This window comes from Nuphar pumila, chromosome 17, assembly GCF_984573655.1.
Source record: "Nuphar pumila chromosome 17, dmNupPumi1.hap1.1, whole genome shotgun sequence".
NCBI classification, from domain to species: domain Eukaryota; kingdom Viridiplantae; phylum Streptophyta; class Magnoliopsida; order Nymphaeales; family Nymphaeaceae; genus Nuphar; species Nuphar pumila.
The window spans coordinates 71917607-71937417 of NC_143265.1; the positions used below are offsets into that span (position 1 = coordinate 71917607).

General features: G+C 39.3%; 1 protein-coding gene across 1 annotated transcript in view; it reads left to right on the forward strand.

Moving 5' to 3' along the window:
- The window catches only part of LOC149812181 (signal recognition particle subunit SRP54 2-like), an 89908-nt gene that overhangs the window by 49554 nt on the left and 20543 nt on the right, over positions 1–19811 (forward strand). The window lies entirely within an intron of this gene.

Genomic DNA, 19811 nt, shown 5'->3' on the forward strand with positions numbered 1-19811 from the left:
TTCCAAATCAAGAAGTTTGAGGTGTTTAACTTTTCGGAAACGAGTTGATTAAGAAAGCTTGAAGAGAGACTCGATTGAGAAGAATAAGAATCCATGGAGAAAGGAAATTTAACAAGAGTGTTCACAAAGTGCTCAGTCTTCTGCCAGGGAAGTTTGCTGCTGTCAGATTTAAAAGGGAATCAGACCTAAGTTTTCCCTTACAATTTTATAAGATTTGAGATTAACGTAATGAAAATTTTTCACACGTTGAACAGAATATTAATCTAAATGTATTTTCAGACAAAAGCAATGTGGATACTAGCTGTGACAGCTAGAGGACTGCAAGAGGAGACACTTGAAAAAAATGAGAATCAGATTAAAAAAAAACTATTGTCACACAGCAAATACGAACAACAAAGAGGGCTTAATATCTCAGATCTGACGCAACTTCACTGTCAGATCTGGATACACAGTGTAGATGCGTAGAGGGGAATGTGCAAAAAGAAAACAAATCTGGTGCACTAGATCTGGAAATACCAGGCGAAAGGGAAAGATGAATCGTGGGTTGTTTCTGGGAATTGTGGGTCGTTTCTCGTGAACGAGGGAATCAACTTCAGCGATTCACGTGAAACAGAATTTCCTCCTTTTTTTACACACAGGGTTTACGTGAACAAGGATTCACGTGAATATCAGACCCACGTGAGACGTGAATTTACCAGAAAGGAGTTAGAAAAGAGATTAAGAAATGAGAGATAAAAAGAAGTAAAAAAAATTGAAGAGTAGAAGACAAGAGACGAAGGAGTCCTCAAACCTCTGGTCGGTCGGTTGCACCTTTCGGAAGCCTCTTCAACCCTTAGATGGATCTCGACTTTGATACCATGTTAGAATCTTCTCTATGTTAGAATCTTCTCTGGAACCTGTGTTGAGAAAAGAGAAAGGGAATAGAAGAAGAAGGGGCTGCGACTGTCACGGTTTCAATCACAGAAATCGTGACCTAAAAGATGTATTAATATGTTTGAGTGTACAGTATGGGTCCGGGTCTGGTATAATATCCAGACCCGGAATGAAATAAAACTATACAAAGCTATACATAAAGGCTATACATAAATGGACTCGGGTCTGGTATAATATCCAGACCCTAAACACACTTTTTCAATGCAAAACAAAGAGATAAAAGTGTAAGAGACTTTTACGGTATTTTATTTTCTATTTGGGATGAACTGGCCATGTTAGAACCAAAATGGGAAGGTTTGGCTATTGAAATGAGAAGATCTCAAATAAAAAGAGAATCTTTTTTCTTTCGTTTATGGCCTCCGGCCAGAATTTGAGCAAATTAGGTCCTCTTTGCTTCATCGGACCTCAACACCTTCTATAAGTGAAGCTCTTACTCAAATTTGCCAAGAGGAAACTAAGACTTGAAATTCACAAGTTTAATGATGAGGTCCTTGCCATGGCAAGAACCAAATTTTTTATAAAAACATATAAACCACCTCACTTTGAGAGAAGATTCAATGGGAAAGGACATAATGGAAGAGGATACAAAGGCAAAATCATTTGTCATTACTGTAAAGAACCGGGGCATATAAGATCAGATTATCCTAAATTTAAAAAAGTGACCGTCTTAAGTGAAGAACCTCAAGAAACCAAGAAAGGGGGCAACTTCAATGATTTGACAATTGCCCAAATAACGGAGGTCGTCTCACGGATTCTTAAAGCCACTCCTTCTACATCCGGCGTTGCCATCTCCTCCTCTTCTTCTTCGGGTAAGTCTTATTGGATTTTGGATTCGAGAGCTTCTTTTCACATGACTCATAATGAATCTCTATTATTCGATTGCACTAATTCATACTTTTTATGTGTATCAACCGCCGATGGTACTTTTTTAAAAGTCAAAAGTAAAGGAAATCTCAACAATGTTTCAAAAAACTTTTTTGTTCCAAATATGAGGGTTATTCTAAAATTAGACTTGATTTTTTTTCAGTTTCTTAAATTTCTGATTATGGGTGTAAAGTCTTCTTCTCATCTAAGGCTTATTGGGTGCAGGATCTCCAGTCAAGGAAGCTGATTGGGCAAGGTCATAGAAGATGAGATCTTTACTATATGGATTCCTTATGTTTACCCAAAAACTCCTTTTGTAATCATGTCAAAGACATTAATTTAGATATTTGACATAAAAGATTAGGACACTCAAGTATATCCAAATTATCTCATTTTTCATTTTTGAATTTTTTTTGTAAAGATAAAGATTTTGTATGTGAGGATTGTATACTTGGAAAAATGCAAATGACCCCTTTTAGATTTAGAACGTTATTGTCTAATGAAAATTTTGAATTAGTGCGGGGTTCCACTCCCGTTATGTCAAAAGGTGGATATTCATATTATGTTACATTTATAGATGATTTTAGTAGACATACTTGGATTTACTTTCTCAAACCCAAATCCGAAGTCTTTTCGTGTTTTAAAAATTTTCATAATCTTGTTAAAAATCAATTTAAAACAAATATTAAAGTCTTTCGTTCCGATTCAGGGGGAGAGTTTCTTTCAAATGAATTTCAATCATATTTAAAAACTCATTGTATTGTACACCAACGATTTTGTTCTAGGACCCCTTCAACAAAATGGTATTTTCGAAACAAAGCATCACCACATTATTGAAACTACTGGGACTCTACTTATTTCAAAAGAAATTCTAAATTTTTTTTGAGCCGAAGCCGTCCTTACCGTAGCATACTTAATAAATAGAATGCCTTCTCAAATATTGGAAAACAAATCTCCTATTGATTTTTTTTTAAATTTCTCCTAACTTGAAAAGGCTAAGGGTATTTGGATGTAAATGTTTTGTGCTTCTTGAAAAATATAACAAACTCTCCTAAAGTTTTAAAATGTGTTTTTCTTGGATATGTCAAAAATAAATTTCCTAACCACCGCCCCATTCTACATACTCTGATCTACTAGACCCACTCGAGCATCTTGCCTATGAAGGCGTATAATCACCATTTATGTGATCTCAGCATTATGCTATATGCACGTTTCGAGGTTGCTATAACCTCATCATCCAAACATCGTAACACCATCGTGACGTACTTGTCCAAAAGTACGACTGTACCTATCTAAAGGTACGACTGCGATGAGAGGGTAACATTTAATATGTTGCAATTCATTTGGTTCAAACTTGACATGCATTGCTTTTTGAGCGTTTGGCGTATGGAGGCGAACAACATTATCTTTATTTATTTCAACAGAGTGCTAATTGCACAGTTCGAGGTGCTCAACGACCTCTTATACTACTCATCGTAGTGAACATACCGTACCTGTCTAAGGGTCTGGCTATGATGGTACATCATGGGTTTCTCGAAAGATAACCCAACACTATATTCCGTAGGATATAGTATAAGTGATTTCAGTTAGCAAGCTTAGTTTCTATGAAACGAGAACACAAGTCTCAGGATCACCGTGGATCCGAGTATCTCTCCCGAGTAACAGACTCGGGGTGCAGATAATTGCACCTAGCAACTTATAGAGAGAACACTAGCTTTAAAAGTAGGCTTTCGTGCTCACGAAATTGAGCCTTGCATAAAGGAGGCCCTTTTCTCGACACTACAGTGTATGTACCCAATTTCGCACCCCTTTTGAAAGGTGCAAAATGATGTATGTGCACCTACACACCTTGCGAGGCTTGCCTGAGGGAGGCAAAAGAACAACCATGTACTAGCAAAAGTAAGTATCTACAGTGCGACGTCAACAAAAAGCAAGTACAGGAAAGCAGTACTAGGAATTCATTATAGAACAAGCCTATGCATGTAGAATATAAATTTCAGAAGGACAAACAAGGACAAGACAGGCAGTAACAAGTCATATTTATTAACATGTACGCATACATGTAATATCAATTATTCTATCTCAGAATTCTAATACTTTATTTGATTCATCCAAAATCCTTGTGCGACTTATCCCTACCTTGGGAGGTTGTGTCGCCGCGTGTCCCTACGAGTATAAGTGATGTAGGCCTCGGGCCGCGGGACACAAGCGGGATTTGTCGTGCGAACTGCAATGTGTGGACACTTAGTATGCTATAGCCAAAGTAAAGAATAGAAAGGGGCAGGGGTATAGCCCATGTCCGCCCATCAACATATAGCAGAGGGGTAGGGGCGCAGTCCCTGCCCGCCACTCTGCTGGCAACCATAAGGAAGGGGCAGTGGCAGGGGCTTGGCCCCTGCCGACTGATGCAAGGAAATGGTAGGGGCTCGGAGCCCCCTGACTGCTTGTCGAAAAACATAGAGGCAGGGGGCCCCGCCCCCCTGCCGGTCGAAAAATTGAGAGAGACAGGGGACAGAGCCCCCCCCCCCCCCCTACCGAAACGCTATAGAGGCAGGGTGCTCCGCCCCTTGCCAGTCAAAAAATCGAGAGAGGCAGGGGGCGGAGCCCCCTTGCCTGACATAAATTTACAAAGGCAGGGGGATCCGCCCCCTGCCGGTCAGGAGATCGAGAGGATTAGTTGGCGAAGCCCCCCTGACCGTTGAAAACTTCTAAAGGCGGGGGGCTTCGCCCCCTGTCGGTCGGAAGGCAAAGAGGAGGAGAGCGCGATAGGGGGCCGCCGGCCTCCTGTCGGCTCCTTGGCAATCATAAAGAGAGAGGGAGGGCGTGACTGAGGCGGAGGCAGGGCTTGCCTCTGCCAGCCAAACAGAGGCAGGGCCTTGCCCTGCCCTCTGCGAATCCAAGCGGCAGGGGCAAGCCCCCCTGCCGAACGAGAATCACCAGTGGCAGGGGTCCAGGCCCCTGCCGAATGAGAGAAAATCGAAGGAGATAGAAGAAGAAAAAGTAGAATACCTGAGAGAGGGTCGGCGTCGTCGGCGCTGTCGCACGCAGGGAGTGAGAAAAGGAGGGAGGCGCAGGTGATGGGAGCCCTCCCTCCCCTCAGCGTGATTTTAAAGGGGATTGGGGGAGCCCAACACGGAAACTCTAAAGGGGTTTCCTATTTTGCAAGGGCGAAAGGGGGAGCGAAGCTGCGAGGGGCGGGGGGTGGGGGGGGGGGGAAGAGGGTTTAAACAAAACCCTCACCCCCGCAGTTTTTAACCCTAGCGGGTCGGATCTGGATCCGACCCGGGTCTGATTTTTTTTTTAAATCACGGGTTTTACATCCTACCCCTCTTAAAAGAATTCCATCCGCGAAATTTTGATGCATTCAAGACTTAAAGTACAAGTCAGGGTATTTTTCCCTGATATCATTCTTTGCTTCCCAAGGTCATTCGTCAATCCCATGATGCTGCCATCGAACCTTCACAAAAGAAATGGTCTTTGATCTCAGCACTTGGTTACGACGATCAACGATCTCCACTGGTCTTTCTTCGAATGTCAAGTCCCCTCGAATGTCCACATCGTCGTAGTGAATGATGTGTGACGGATCGTGAACATATTTCTTCAGCATGGAAACGTGAAAAACATTATGGATCTGAGCGTACTGAAGAGGTAACGACACACGATAAGCTGCTTCTCCAATTCGTTCTAAAATCTTGAATGGTCCGACGTATCTAGGACTTAACTTCCCTTTTTTTCTAAACTGGAATGCGCTATTCGTCAGGGATACCTTAACGAAAACCATCTCACAAATCGCGAAGGTAAGCTCTCGTTAGCGTCTATTGGCGTAGCTTTTCTGCCGACTCTGAGGGGTACAAAGTCGTTCCCGAATCATTTGCACCTGCTGAGTATAGTGTTGCAGAACTGTAGGTGCCTCCAACCTTCGTTCACCGACCTCGACCCAGTAGACAGGTGATCGGTAAGGCCTTCCGTACAAAGCTTTGTATGGAGCCATCCCGATGCTAGCGTGATAACTGTTGTTATATGCAAACTCTGTCAGACTGATGTGGGAATCCCATTCCTCCTTCTAGTCCATCATACAGGCTCGAAGTATGTCCTCTAAGGTCTGAATCGTACGCTCAAACTGCTCGTCAGTCTGAGGGTGAAATGCAGTACTGAACTTCCGCTTTATGCCCAAAGTTAGTTGAAGCTGCCCCAAAACCTCAAAGTGAATCTCGGATCACGATCAGTGATAATCGAGACCGGAACACCATACAATGTCACAATCTCTCTAACATAGAGATCTGCCAGACTGTCCAGCGACTGGCTGAGACAGATAGGTAGAAAGTGAGCAGATTTGGTGAGTATAGACGATCACCCAAATCATGTCATGCTTCCTCCGTGTCCTCGATAGACCGACTGTGAAGTCCATTGTGATATCCTCCCACTTTCATAGTGGGATCTCTATCTGCTGCATGACCCCACCGAGTGTCTAGTGCTCGATCTTGATCTACTGGCACGTCAGACATTTTGAGACGTACTCAGCCACGCCTCACTTCATCCCGCTCCACCAATAACTTTGTTGTAAGTCCTTGAACATCTTCGTGCCACCAAGATGAATAGTATAGACTTATGGGCTTCCACAAGAATTTCGTCCCTCAAGACTGGGTCATCAGGAACTCAAAGGCGCTCGTTCAGCCATATTCTTCCATCCTTCTTCAGACGAAAAGGGGTATCGGCCAGCAGCGCTTGAGCCTTCAGCTTCTCGTAGCGCGCATCTATCTTTTGTTCACTGATTATCCTAGCCAATAGCTCGGGTTGAGCTACTAGATTGGATAAATCGATTGAACCTCGCGTGATCGTGAAAGGTTCCCAAGAGGTTAGGTCTTCGATCAACTTCCATCTAGCAAATAAAGCATTGATCGAAACTTCGGGTCTCTTACGGCTGAGGGAGTCAGCCACGACATTCGCCTTTCCTGGGTGGTAGGAGAGGGTGAAGTCGTAATCCTTGAGGAATTCAAGCCAACACCGTTATCTCATGTTCAATTCTTCCTATGATCGGTGAATACCTTGAATTGCTATCCATACAAGTAGTGTTGCCAGATCTTCAATGCGAATACGATCGCAACTAACTCTAAATCATGAGTCGAGTAGTTCTTCTCATGAATTTTAAGTTGCTGCGAGGCGTAAGCGATCACTTTCACAATCTGCATTAGCACAGCCCCTAAGCCTGACCTAGAGGCATCGGTGTAGATCATGAATCCGCCTTTACCCGAAGGTAAGGCCAAAATAGGAGCACTAGTAAGTCGCTCCTTCAACAACTGAAAACTAGCCTCGCACTTCTCGTCCCAAACGAATTTGACGTCTTTCTTCAGCAACTTCATCATTGAGAAAAATCCTTGATAAATCTTTTGTAGTATCCAGCTAATCTGAGAAAACTTCTGATATCACGCGCGTTCTTCGGTTGCTGCCAACTAAGCACGGCCTCCACCTTTGCAGGGTCCATAGACATTTCTTTCTTAGAAAAAACGTGTCCCAAAAACATAATTTTTTCGAACCAGAATTCATATTTGGAGAGCTTGGCATACAAGCGCTCCCTTCGCAGGGTCTCCAACACGATGCTTAGGTGTTCTCGATGCTACTCTCGGCTCTCTGAGTACACCAGGATGTAGTCGATGAACACGATCACGAAGGTGTCCGAAAATGGCTTGAACACCCAATTCATTAAGTCCATGAAAGTTGGGGGGCATTGGTGAGTTCGAAGGGCATGGTCGTGAACTTATAATGCCCGTATCTGGTCCGAAAGGCCGTCTTAGGAATATCATCTTCCCTAATTCTGAGTTGATGGTACCCAGACCTAAGGTCGATCTTCGAAAAAACTTTGGCTTTTTGTGACTGATCGAACCGATCCTCAATGCACAACAATGGGTACTTGTTCTTTATCGTGATCTGGTTGAGCATTCGATAGTCGATGCACAACCGTAAGGACCCATCCTTCATGAATAGAATAGTAACTCCCTAGGGAGATACGCTGGGGCGAATGAACCCTTGATCCATTAACTCTTGTAACTATTTTTTGAGCTCCTCAAGCTCGGCTGACGTCATCCTGTATGGCGCTTTGGAGATTGGCGTCGTACCTGGTAGCAATTCAATGTTGAGCTCTTCACAGGTAAGGGTTATAACAGATCAATGTTGATCTTTCTAGACACAGCTAAAACTGGGTCATCATCAACTTTTGAAGTACTTTTTCTAAGTATATTTTCCTCCATAGTGAGCTCTTCTATAGTATCAACAATAGAAGGGATTTTTTCACGATGTAAAAGGGACGATTTGGTAGATTCAAACTCCGGCCTTAGACCATTCACAAATTGATAGAAATGTTCCATATCGAGTTGCTTTTGGCGAAGCTCGATATCTTCGGCACAATGCCATTTGGGCTCAAGAATAGCCAACTCTTCCCAAAGTTCGGTCAACTCAATGTAATATTCTCGAATAGTTTTATCTTTTTGAGTCATTGTTCGAACTTTGTCTTGTAAATTGCACACATGTGCAATATCTTTAAGGGGAATACATGTTTTTGAGGTATTTCTAAGCCTTATCGGCATGCTCAAACTTAGCTAAACTAGAGCATTTTTTAATGTCTATGCTATTGATGAGCCATGACATAATTTTTGCATGCCCTATCCTCCACTCTTTCCATTTCTTTTCATAATTGGCTAACACCTTACTCTTCTCTTCCTCCGTTAGAGGAACCTCTTTATCACCCTATTTCTTGGTAAGAGATAGTTTAGGTTCTGAATTGGAACCATCCACTATACCCCATAAACCTTTTCCCCAAATGTGGTGCTTTATAATCGAAGCCCACATTACATAGTATCATTTAACTTCATAGGAATGATGGTGATCTTATCATTGTCATCTATCTTTTACAAGGGTAAGAGAGGAATAGATAGAAGGAGAGAGAGAAAAAGAAAAAGAAAAAAAGTAGACAAGGGAATAAGATAGAGGATACAAAACCAATTTTTTTGTAGCACAAGTCTGACTTTCTTCAAACAAATCTTCTTGAGCCAAGAACAAGGTGATGAAACACCTTTTGTAAATGTGGCATAAAAGTCAAGGCGAAAGCACTTCAAGATATAAGGATTCCGTAGCTTTGATACCATGTAATGAAATGGTGGTTTTCAACAAATGCACGAATAACTCACAAACAAGTGTCTATTGTTGACACTACAAGTATGACCCTTGAAAGGGTATAAAAGGAAGAACACTAGAAAAATAAATAATACTTTATTCATGCACAAAATGCTTAAGAAGCATTGTTATTTACATTGAAGGGGTTTACCCCTATATATACAAAAAAGTGGAAGAGAGATATTGAGCTCTCCAAAAGAGACATTGGACTCTAGTCCAACAACTCTTATTATAGTTGTTGGACTACAGTCCAACAACTATTTGCACAGTCAAGTTCCAACAGGAACTTGACTAGATTAAATATCTAGTTCCTATTGAACTAGATGCTAAAAAAGAAAATAAAAAAAATAGAAAATAAAATAAAAAAATATATAATAATAATATTAAATAATATATATGTATTACAGTTTATGTATTACAATTTACATTTTAACAAGGGCGGTCGCTGCACTTGGCCACCGGAGTGGGCCGTCTTCTGATCACCACCTTTCGCAGGTGGCTTCTTCACCTGAGTGCTCTTCGAATGCTCCCGATTCTCGTTCAGTAGGGTGGTTGCCACCACAACCGCAGGAAAGTCGCGGGCATGCTGGTGAGGACCCGATGCCTGAGTCTTTCAATCCATGAATAAACTTCCCAGCCCGCTCATGGTCATTCCTGAACAGGTTGGGACAGTAGCGCTTCAACCGCTGGAATTTGGCGATGTACTCACCCAGACTCGAACTGCCCTGACATAACTTCAGGAATTTCACCTTCTTCTTTTCCCTCGCATGAGAAAGGAAGAAGTTTCCTAGAAAAGCCCTCATGAAGGCCTCCCAAGGAATCACCTCAACACTCGGGAAATGCACTTCCCAAACCGTGTCCCACCATTCGCGTGCATTCTCCTTCAGTCGGAAGGGACCCGAACATGGCCTTTTTATCGTCCGGTACGGACAAAACTTGAAACACTCACTCTACCTCCTTGTCCCAACTTTCTGCCATGTCTGGGTCAACCTTGCCGTGAAGGTCAAAGGATCGAGCTTCAGGAACTTTTCATAAGTAGCTGTCGATGTCCTCTCAGTAAAGGAAGCTTGGTCCCGCTGTGGGCGAACTTGGCTCCAAATCGCCTCCGCCAGGGTGTTGAGGGAATCCATCATGAATCCCCTTTGCTCGCACCACTCATTAGCCGTGTTGTTGCTCGAGCTTCCCGTCATCCTTAAAAAGTAATCAGGAGTAAAGGTTAATACGCCGAGAGAACACAAGAAAAGCATAAACCTTCATTAATAAAGCCGTTCATAAAAAATCCAACAGTACTGATACATAAGCAACAATGTTTTGTTCAGCAAAGATAAATGAGTTCCTAGACTCCATCAAAACTTGGCAGACACTACCTCCCCTTAGGGACGGGTAGAGTATTGTCTGAGATTCCCTTGCATTGCCCGTGCGCCTGAATATGCACTTAGGGGTGTAGGGAGGTGACTTTGAAATTCCACTAGAGGGGGGGTGAATAGTGAAATACGATGCAAGTTGATATAATAAAAAATAAAGCAATAAGGCACAACACAATAAACACAGGATTTATACTGGTTCGGTCAAAACCCTGACCTACATCCAGTCCCCAAGCAAACCACTTGAGCTTTCCACTATAACATCCGAGTCACCTGATAAATAGTACAACACCCTCTTTCTCAGAGGTCTTCTTCTCTCAACAGAGAAGGGCAACACCCTCTTCCACAGAGGTCTTCTTCTCTCAACAGAGAAGGACAATACCCTCTTTCACAGAGGTCTTCTTCTCTCAACAGAGAAGGGCAACACCCTCTTTCACAGATGTCTACTTCTTTCAACAAAGAAGGAAAACAGTGAATAACAGAGTTACAATACTTCCTATAGAACCTTTAGAATGATATGAATGCACGAATGAAGGATTCTCAGAATGTTCTGTTTATCACTCAGAGGATACTCTTTGTCAAAGAGCTAGACTTGACTTTTTCTCTTTCTTTCTTTTCTTTTTCTCTTTCTTTTTCAAGGCTCTCTTTTCAAATATTGAATAGGAATTTTTCTCGTTGTAAGCTCACATGTCCATTCCATGTTGAATAGTTTATTTAAGTGTGTTTATATAGCTTTTAAAAAAGTAGTCGTTACTTTTTGAAATCGTAGCTTTTTGAGATGTGAAATGTTATGTCATTTCAAAAACATCTTTAGAGAAATTCGAGAAAGTCTTATTTCCATAAAAGTAAAATGTAGGGTACACTAGTCGTTGTAATATTTTAGGTAATACATATTTTATGTAAAAAGTCTATTTCTTATAATAGTACATTGAATGTTGGATTATAGGCTATTATGTAGTTTTGTCTTTATTCTAATTAATGATTTGAGGTACATAAGTACTTCTTTACTTTAAATGAGTGTAAGTACAATGAGTGCTTTGAGATATTTATTTGTACATAGTCATGTCAAGTGTTTTCTTTATGTTGTGTTTTTCAAAGACTTCAGAGAGAATGAAGACTACAAGAAAGTCGACATTCTTGAGAAGGATATTTAACAAGGATTTCTTACAGGAGGTATTTAATACTATACAAAGAGAATGATGACTTCAAGTAAGTCGACATTCTATGGGTTTGTAAAAAGGTTACTAGAGTCTTTTCAAAACCTTTATTATATTTGTTTTCTTTGTGTAGCCGATTTTCATGTTTTGTCTTTTTCCTATATTTGAAATCATTTCTTTAAAGAAGGTAACTAGAGTCTTTTCAAAACATATTATATTTGTTTTTCTTTGTGTAGCCGATTTCATGTTTTTGTCTTTTTCCTATATTTGAAATCATTTCTTTAAAGAAGGTGACTAGAGTCTTTTCAAAACATATTATATTTGTTTTTCTTTGTGTAGCCGATTTTATGTTTTATCTTTTTCCTACTTTTAAAAACATTACTTTTCAAGTTGTCTTGTATATGATATAAGGTACAATTATTACATTTTGAAATAATGTCAAAATACCTTTTTCACAAATGGTTGTAAGAAGGTACAATTATTAGTTTTCAAAAAGGAGCTTTTTGAAACTATCGTATACTTTTATGATATAGCTTTTATGAATGAGTATGTAATATGCAATATGCATGTTCCTGAAGGTTCTGTTACATATGACTCTAAAGAAGAAAAAAATCTTCATCTTGAGGTAGCCGATCTCTTCAGTTGATCTTTAGGAATGCATGGCTCATCAAGCTTTTTCTTCAAGGAGTATGATTGCACCATAGTTGTACTTGAACAGGAAGTCTCCATCCTTTTTGGGTGAGATATCCTTGAATCAAATACTCGTTAGATTTATGGCAAAACATATCCAGTCATAATATAATATTTTTCAAGAGGACATATTATCATATCATATAAAATCAAATCTGACAGTGTATCATATTATGTGACATTAAAACAGAGTTTCTCAACATTCTCCCCCTTTTTGATGATGGCAAAATATGCTCCCCTGTCAAAAAGACATTATGCATAGAAATAATAATATTATAAAATATTGAAAAATGTTTAAAGAGAGTATTTCTCCAATAATGGAGACAGGTTTTCTCCCCCTTTGTCATAGACAAATAGGAAGGAATCAGAGTAAGAGAGTTATTACAGACCAATAATAAATATTACAGTAAAAAAAAAAAAGTTTATTCCGAAGGTGGAGTAAGTTGATGTGTTCGGTTGACTTGATCCGGCTGGAGGGTCTGTAGAGTTTGCTGCAACGAGGCTTGACGGCGAAGTATGCGATCCTGAGAACGCTGGACATCCATCAGTGCAGAGAAGTAATCAAAGTTGGATGTTGGATCTTCTTCATCAGAGCCGGGAAGGTGCAGGGACCTTAGATTGAAGGAAGTGCATCGAGGACCTGAGAGGGATGGAGGATAACTTCGTTTTGAAGGGGTACTTTGAAGTATTTTAGAATGGGAGTTATAAAACACCCGAAAAGAAGAGGCTGAAATTTTTGATAACGAATAAAAAGGTCGAAAAGAATGTTGGACCAGTTTATCGGAGTAGAAGAAAAAATTGCGTAGAGAAGGAGAGAGATTTTTCTTGGTACTAATCCCTTGCGTGGAGGCTTGGGATAGATATTGTGGAGAAGAATCTGGGCAAGCAGTTGAGCATGAGGTTGGAGATTCCTCATGTGCAAGGGAAGTTGTAAGCAGTTGGTGCAGAGAAGAATTTTTCGAAGTACCGACCGTTCGAGTGGTACTATGTTGTTGAGGTCTGTGCCGGTGGAAGGAAGGTTTAGAATTCTGCCTAGGTCGGAAGCATCGAAGAACATCAGGCGTCCGCGTACTTTGGTGGTGATGGTAGTTTGTGAAATGAAATGGGGATCTTCGAAACACGAGCTTAGATTAACAAGAGCAAGTGTCAAGAATGACACTAAAGCATAACCCTTAAAAAGGGTATAACTGGAAACAAAATAAAAATAAAAATGTATTCTTTATTGATATGAAAAACCAATTGCTTAAGAAGCATTGGAGAGAAATACAAGAGGGGCTGCACCCCTTTATATACACAGCTGAAAGAGGACTCAATAGAGCTGTTGGGCACAGTCCAACAGCTCAAACTTACGGTACAATGAGCGAAAGTTTGTCTAAGAGAAAGTGAAATCGGGGAGCAGCAAGAGGCTTTGTAAAGAAGTCTGCTAACTGATATTCTGAAGTGACATATGGCAGATCAATTATCCCGTGTAGATATTCCTCTCTGACGTAGTGACAATCCATTTCGATGTGTTTGGTGCGTTCGTGGAATGTTCTGTTACTGGCAATATAGATCGTACTTTTGTTGTCACAACACATTTGTGAAGCCTTTGTTGCTTCAACTCCCATGTCAGCAAGCAGTCGTCGGAGCCAAACTACTTCCATGGTCGTGGTTGCCATGGCTCTGTATTCAGCTTCGGTGGATGAGAGAGATACCTTCTGCTGCTTTTTACACCTTCACGAGATTAATGATTCCCCTAAAAAGACACAAAAGCCAGTGGTTGAGTGTCTGTTATTGGGATCACCTCCCCAATCAGCATCAGTATATGCAATTAAATCAAGAGAAGAGGAGGAAGATAAGAAAAGTCCTCGTGAAAGAGAGGACTTGATGTATCTGATAATACGCATGACTGCTCCCATATGAACAGAAGTAGGAGCATGTTGAAATTGACTTGCTGTATGAACAACATGTGCTATATCTGGTCTGGTAATGGATAGATAGGAAAGTGCCCCGACAAGCTGTCTGTAAGGAGTAGGGTCTGCAAGAAGTTCTCCATCATCAATCTTCATTTTAACATTAACAACTTCTGGAGTGTCGACTTTCTTATCATCAGTAATACCAGACCTGAAAACAATATCAAAAGCAAATTTAGTCTGAGATAATAAATATCCTCTAGGAGAATAAGCAACTTCAATGCCTAAAAAATATCTCAACAAACCCAAATCAGTCATTTCAAAATGAGATTTAAGAAGTGTTTTGATTGTTTCAACTCCCTGTTTATCGCTTCCGGTGATGATCATATCATCCACATAGAGAAGAAGCACAATGATCCCTGCATCAGAATTTTTAATAAACAAAGCAGTGTCAGTTAAACAGAATTGAAAACCAATATCAATCATAACACGACTAAACCTATCATACCAAGCTTTTGGTGCTTGTTTAAGTCCATAAAGAGCTTTTTCTAGTCGAAGGACTTTACCCTTAGGAATACTTAGACCAGGAGGGGGTTCCATATATACTTCTTCAACTAGCTTTCCATTTAAAAAAGCATTTTTGACATCCATTTGAAAAATAGACCATTTTTTGATAGAAGCTAAGGGAATTAAGGTTCGGACAGTAGTCATACGAGCCACCGGAGCAAAGGTTTCTTCATAATCAATCCTATATTCTTGGGCATAACCTTTGGCTACTAAACGAGCTTTATATCTTTCAAGAGTACCATCACTCTTGGTTTTAATTTTATAAACCCATCGATATCCTATAGTTTTCTTCCCTGGAGGAAGATCTTGAATATTCCATGTAGAAGCCTTTTCAAGTGCATCTAATTCAACTTTCATGGCTTCTATCCATTTGATATCATTTTTTGCTTGAAAATATGTGGATGGTTCTTCATATGAGTGAATTAATGTAATAACTGCCCTATATGTGGGTGATAAAGACTCGTATAATACAAACTTTCCTGGAGGCCTCAAGATTCGGGATGATTGTCTAGTTGGAATGTTAGAATATTTCTCAAGTGCACATGGAGGATTAGACTCTTGTCGCCTGGAATATTGAATACTAGTATCTCTATGAACTTCTTCATTTTCAATATTAAGATCAATAATTCTTTGATCATCATCAAAGTTACAGTCAAGGTCATATTCATCAGATGTTGATGTTAGATCTAGCAAAAATGAGTACTCAGTGACGTCTTTTAATTTTCTAAAATCAAAGAAGCTCTCCTTTTCAAGAAAGGAAACATTTCTAGACACATAGTTTATTATTTTTGAAGTCAAAACATCTATAACCTTTCTGGTTTTCAGCATATCCTAAAAAGGCACAGGGAATCGCACGAGGGGAAAGTTTATCATTTTTGTCAGTAAATATGAAACATTTGCACCCAAATATTCTTAGTCTAGAGTAGTCTGGAGAAATGTTCATAAGTTTTTCAATGGGAGTGATATTTTGTAACGAAGAAGATGACATCCTATTAATGAGATAGGTGGCAGTTAAAGCAGCTTCTGCCCAAAAGTCTTTCGGGACTTGATTTGCTATTAATAAAGTCCTAGTGGTTTCTATAATATGGCGATGTTTTCGTTCTGCCAGTCCATTTTGTTGAGGTGTATAAGGACAAGATCTTTGATGTGTGATGCCATGCAATTTAAGATAATTTTGAAAATCTGTGGATAAAAACTCTCCCCCTGAATCTGTGCGAAAAATAGTAATATCATTTTGAAACTTGTTTTTAACCATATTATAAAAAGTTTGAAAGTATGAAAATACTTCAGACTTATGTTTGAGAAAGTACATCCACGTATGTCGGGAGAAATCATCGACAAAAATAACATAGTAAACAAATCCTCCTTTAGAAATTACTGGTGCAGGACCCCAAACATCCGAGTGTATTAATTCAAGTGGTCTTGAAGAGAAAAAGGTTCTGTTTTGAAATGGTAATCTTTTCATTATGCCGAGAATACAATCTTTACAATCAAATGATTCAGAGTTACAAAATTTCCCTAGATTTGGAAAATGTTGGATTTTGGCTATATGTGGGTGACCAAGTCTCTTATGCCACAGTTCCAACTCTATTTTTTGAATATTATAACAAAAAGCTTTCTTCGGCATTTCCAAAAAATCCATGTAATAGAGTCCTCCTTCTCTATGGCCTTCCCCAATCAGCTTGCCTGACTGGCGATCCTGTACCCAACAACCATGAGAAGAAAAAGAAATATTACACCCATAATCAGAAATTTGAGATACAGATAAAAGATTTAAATTTAATTTGGGAACATGTCTAATTTCTGGAATAAAAAAATTTTTTGTTTTAGAAATTTTTTCAAAATTTCCTATTCCTTCTATTTCAAGAGAAGTCCCATCAGCAGTAAAGACCTTTGACACACTTGTTTTATTTTTAACACATTTGGATAGACTTTGATTATTTGGGGTCATATGAAAAGATGCACCAGAGTCAAGAAGCCAAGAAATTTTACCTAGATCAGAAAAAGATGAGGCTGCTGCGCCGGTTGAAGCTTCAGATGAGGAAGAGGCACCTTTGATGAGAGGCTGAAGAATCTCCATTAGTTGGGCCAGGGAAACTGGTGCATCCTGATCTTTAGGCTCTGATCCAGCAGTTGCAGTTCTTTTTTCTCTCAGCTCCTTAAGTTTGGGACATTGTGGCCTGTAGTGTCCCGGTTCATGACAGTGATGACAAATAACTTTCTTCTTATCATAGTCACCATTTTGTCGGTTAAAGTGAGGAGGCCTATATGATCGAACATGATTCCCTGGTCTAGACACGGCTAAAACGGAATCATCTTCAATTTTTAAAGAACCTTTCCGGAGACGATTTTCTTCCATTGTTAACTCTTCAATAGTTTCAACAATAGAAGGAATTTTTCCCCGGTGAAGTAGGGCCGATTTAGTGGTTTCAAATTCCGGCCTTAATCCAGTGATAAACTGGTAAAAATGTTCAGCATCGAGTTGTTTCTGACGAAGCTCGATGTCTTCGGCACAATGCCACTTTGGTTCTAAAAGGGAAAGTTCTTCCCAAAGTTCGGACAACCCATTGTAATATTCACGAATAGTTTTGTCTCCTTGTGTCATCATTCGAACTTTTTCTTGGAGGTTGCACACGTGTGCAATATCTTTAAGGGAATACATATTCTTAAGGTATTCCCATGCCTTATCAGCATGATCAAATTTGGCAAGACTTGAGCATTTTTTAATGTCAACGCTATTGATAAGCCATGACATTATCTTCGCATGAGATATTCTCCATTCTTTCCATTTCTTCTCGTATGAGGCAATAGCCTTGATTTTCTCTTCTTCCGATAGAGAGACCTCTTTATCTCCCTCCTTTTTAGTAAGAGATAGCTTAGGTTCCGAATCGGAACCATCCACAATCCCCCATAAGCCTTTTCCCCATATATGGTGCTTCATGATTGAAGCCCATGTTACATAGTTCGTATCACTTAGTTTCATAGGCATGATGGTGACTTTATCATTGTCATCCATCGATTACAAGGAGAGAAAGAATAGGGATAGAAGAGAAGCAAGAAGGAAAATGAAAAAGAAAGAAAAAAAAAACAATACAACAAGATGTGAAATCCTCTCCAATGAAGTGATAAAACACTTCTCTTCAAGTGGCGAACACTTTTGCAAACGGGCACGGAAACCGAGGCAGCTTTTCCTCAAGATTTAGTACTTCTGCGGCTCTGATACCATGAAATGAAATGGGGATCTTTGAAACACGAGCTTAGATTAACAAGAGCAAGTGTCAAGAATGACACTAAAGCATAACCCTTAAAAAGGGTATAACTGGAAACAAAATAAAAATAAAAATGTATTCTTTATTGATATGAAAAACCAATTGCTTAAGAAGCATTGGAGAGAAATACAAGAGGGGCTGCACCCCTTTATATACACAGCTGAAAGAGGACTCAATAGAGCTGTTGGGCACAGTCCAACAGCTCTATTTAGAGCTGTTGGAATGTGTCAGTCCAACAGCTCTATTGCTAGTCAAGTCTGGACAGGACTTGACTAGCAACAGTCATTCTAGTTCAAACTGAACTAGATGACATAAACACAAAAAATAAAAATAAAGAAAAAAAATTACAGAAATGAAAGAAATGAAAAATGTATTTATATATATATATATATAATAATATAATATTATTATATATACATATATGTACAGTTTTACATTTTAACAGTTTGCTCATGATCAGAGGAAAAATTTGTGTAGAATAGTCGAACGAGTTCAGGATAGTAGGCAGCTTGGGATGAAGATCCTAGTAGGTGTTTGAGTTCGGGGAGAGATCTGTCTAGGTCAAATAACATGAAGTCTTCATAGTGAACCAACTTACCTTCATGAATTGGGCGAGAGCAAAGTAAGTTGTAGTCGTGAAAAAGATCTGGATACCTTAGGTCGGCGGCAGTGATAGCAGTGTTGGAGGAGGAAGCCATTGCAAAAGGGAGTTGAGAGAGAAGGAATGAGTTTGAAAGTATGTATGAAGATAGTGGGATACGAGTGGTATTGGTGAGGAATGAACCAATCGATTAAATAGAAGAGAGAAAATAATTGTGATAAGAATTGAATGACAATGGAAGTGAATGATTTTTGGATTGTAGTTTGAATAAGGAAATTCGTGAGTTGTAAGTTAAGGGGCTTGTGAATGACAAATCAAATCAATGGTGGAAGATAGTGTATTATATTGGTATGTATGTTAAGAAGGACATAGTTTTGAACAAATATACTATGGGAGAGTTTATCGAGTAGTGAGAAGTGTCATGAATTGAGTATGGAGTGTCATATTGAAGAAAGTGAAATAAAATAATGGCCTAATAAAACAAACAACTTTTTCTACAAGATATTACTTTATGTGGAAGCATTCCAAATTCGTGAAGAGTGATTTTGGAATAAGACAAACAAAGATAAGTGAGTGAGAGGCAATAATTTGTTATTTAAGAAGTATATATTTTGATATGCGTGGAAGAAGAATGAATAGACATAAAGAAGGGTGATACGGATATGTAGTTTGAAAGATATGACATTTTTGAAAGAAAAGAATGACTTAAAAAATGTGTCATGATTAATGTGTTTTGATATTTGTAATTTTTATGAGTATACGTAAATATGAGGACACACTTTGACTATGAATAGTGGTAAGAGAGATGATGAGACAAAAAGATATTCATGAGTGGAGTAATAATTGCTTATATAAGAATTATTTTTGTGGATATGTGTGGAAGGAGTGAGAGTAGTCATAGAGAAAAGTGAGATGACATATATGGATTTTCGAGTAGGATAGGAATAATAAAAAAAATTCATGATTGATATGAGATAAAAGACATAAAATAAAGTTATGATTGACATGAATTAATGTTTATTTGATAAACATATTTTTAAAGAAACTCGATTGGAGGAAGTTCATAGTTTTTAGAGAATAAAGTTAAGTTTTAAACTAGTAAAGGAGTCAAAAACACGGATTGACAAGACAGGAGGCTCAATTCGTATGAGAGAGAGAAAGTACTAAAGGTACTAATGAGAAAAAAAAAATGAAGGACAAGGTTTTAATGAGTCTCGATTGGAGAGAGATATAAAATATATGAGAGAGTCATGGTCACGGATGAAAAGGAACTTCGTATAATGTAGAGAGAGAGAGAGAGAGAGAGA